This window comes from Capra hircus (genome assembly GCF_001704415.2).
Source record: "Capra hircus breed San Clemente chromosome X unlocalized genomic scaffold, ASM170441v1, whole genome shotgun sequence".
NCBI classification, from domain to species: Eukaryota; Metazoa; Chordata; class Mammalia; order Artiodactyla; family Bovidae; genus Capra; species Capra hircus.
In genome coordinates, this window is record NW_017189516.1 from 38997514 (window position 1) to 39000679 (window position 3166).

Sequence of the window (3166 nt, forward strand, 5' to 3'; positions counted from 1 at the left end):
CCTGCTGGACCAAATATAATCATAAAGACCCTTAAAAGTGAGAGATAAAGACAGATAGAGATTGAGATTGTTGCAGGAGGTCAGAGAGAGGACATGTCCACCAGTTGACCCTTAAGGTGGACTCAGGCAATTGGAAGCTCCTCACCTCCGGCTTTGTCCTTGGAATGTGTCTTCTGCTTGCCTTCCCCACACAGAAGCTGCCCCAGGGACACCCCCTTGCGAAACTAGTGTGTTGTTGCTACCATCTGGATAGTACCTGTGACAGAACCCTGTTAAGGCCACCTACCAATATGGAGTGATCTTGCTCTTCCTTCCATTGCTCCATGCCCTCCGTGTATGAGGACTAGTTTCATATTTTACCTGGAAAGCTCCTGAGTTTGTGAACCAACAGGTGGAGACAGAGATGGTGATTTATACAGATACATCCTGCCTGCAATCTTTCCAAAAGCAGAAGACCTTTTCCCATGAGATAAGGAAATGGGTGACTTATTCACACAAAGGTCATGGATATTAAATTCAAAATCTCAAAATGTGAGTGTGTAAAGATGTAACATTTAAATCTAATGTGCAAATATGAGAAAACTCAAATATGAGACAGTGTATTTTTTGTAGGACCTCAGTTCCCTGACCAGGTATTGAACCCGAGCCCCCTGCACTAGCAGTACAGAGTCTTAACCACTGGACCACCAGGGAAGTCCCAATTATGAGACAATTTTCTTTATTGTTTAGAGTAATCACTATAAAAATCTTTTAAATAATGTATTTTATAAGTGAAAGTGAAGTCACTCAGTCATGTCCAACTCTTTGTGACCCTATGGACACCAGGCTCCTTCGTCCATGGGATTTTCTAAGCAAGAGTACTGGAGTGTGTTGCCATTTCCTTCTCCAGGGGATCTTCCCAACCCAGGGATCGAACCCAGGTCTCCTACATTGTAGACAGATGCTTTACCGTCTGAGCCACCAGGGAAGTCTTTAAAATAACTAAACTTTCAAATAACCTAGAAAAATGTAACTTTCTTCTTTTCTCCTTAACTATATTTAACATAGCTACTGATACTCCAAAGCAGTCAGTAGTGTAAAACTTACTCTTGCTGGGGATGGGTGGGGAATGGAGTTAGGGGGGTGGAGGTGGGGGAGGGATGGGTTGGGAGTTTGGGATTAGCAGACACAAGCTAGTACATACAGAATGGATAAACAACAAGGTCCTACTCTGTAGCACAGGGAACTGTATTCAGTATCTTGTGATAAATCGTAATGGAAGAAAATATGAAAAAAATATATGTATAACTGAATCACTTTGTTATACAGCAGAAATTAACACAACATTGTAAATAAACTATACTTCAGTAAAATTTAAAAAAGAGCCCTTACCCTTGCCAATTCAAGGTAACAGCTATTTTCAGCTTGAAACTGCAGCTCTTAAATAACTTTGTATTCACCATCCTTTGTTTTCAGAAATAAGCTAGTTCTTTCTGGTGACTTATTACAAATTAGGCTTTGATCTGAAGAGGGTTCTTGATATAGAGGTCCTATCTTTTACACGAATTAATCAGAATTTAGCTTGCTCATCTAATGTTCATGGTTGAGTTCTGGCATTCACTGCTTGAAGTCTCTAATCCCATCATGGCCTGTGGTCACCAGGACATAGTTCTGATTCTTCTCCACCCTCAGACCCACTGGTACGCTCTGAGAGGTTTTAAAACACTTCACCTCTTGTCCCCACAGCAGACTGAGGCACATGGGCCTCGGTGAAGGCTGACCTCAGGGCCATCTGCTGGGGACCTCTCTTAGCATGGTGTCCTCTTCTCTGGAGCCTGGCTATGTGAGAACCTTCTCTTAGAGGCTTGCAGTCTCCTGGATACATCTGAGATGTGTGGCATGCTTCCTTCCTTCCACCCTCACATCACCTCAAACCCATCAGAGGCTGGCATCACTCCCCAAGGGCCCAGGCCCACCCCAGAGAGTGGGGGCCAGGCCCCCAGCAACTCTCAGGGACACCCACTGATCTCTAACTCCCTCATTTCCCCTCTAGATTTTGAAACCAAGCAAGACCCTGTGGGGCTCCTGGGCAAGGAAGACTTTCCATGTACCCCATTTCTTGTTTGTAGGGAACAGACTCCAGCCTCTTAGATCTTCCCTGAGTCCCAAAGGGCAGATTCAGACAGTTGCTCATCAAGGAGGGGAGGGGATGCAGAGACAAAGGAGAAGCAGTCAAGAAACCACCTAAAACCAGATTATAGAAACCTGAGAAACTCATCAAGATTAGGAGAGGCAAGATTAAAGGAACCTGGAAATTCATCAAGATTAGCAGACTATCTGAGGCCAGATTAAAGGAGTGCAGGCCCTCCACACACCCTAATCTTATCAGCAATCCTTCCCTTGAACTATTGCTATAAAACTCCTCACCACATTCCCACAGGTTGGGACACAGTTTTCCAGGGCAGCAGCCCTCTGTGTCCCCCTTTGCCTGGTAAGGCAATAAAGCTATTCTTTTCTACTTCACCCAAAACTCTGTCTCTGAGATTCAATTCAGCACTGGTGCACAGAGGCCCAGTTTTCAGTATCAAAATCACTCTGTCCTTACTCTAATAGAATCAACCTGGTCTGGGATAGGAATTACTCTTACATCACCATGCATTCTTACTTACCTTGTAGTTTATGGCTAAGCTTCATGCTCTGGTTCACTTAGGAGTTTTTAAAGAGAGTGAAATGGAAAAAAAATTCTTTAAAAACTCTAAAGCTCTTTAAAAATAAAGGGTGACATTTCAACTACTGCCTTCATAATGGACAATATCTTCTTAATTTGAACGTAGTCTTCTTCAAACTTTTAGGGGAAAAGTAAAAACAAAGCAGTTTGCAATTGATGATTCTAAAATCTGAATTTGTAAACTTGTTTGGGCATGATATTCTTTACCAAAATACTTTGTTTCTCTAGGGCATGATTCCCTTTTGCAGAAATTTGCATTAGCTATAATAGCAGCTAATTTTTCTTCTAGGCATCAAAACTACTTTTAGGCTTCATTTTTCTTTTTGTGTCACACATAATTAGTTATAAGATGACTTCCTCAAAAAACATTGATCATACCATTAACATATTCAGGTCAGTCAGCCCAGACAGTCCATGGTTTTAAATTAAAATGAAAAGGAAAATGTGGACACTCAACTT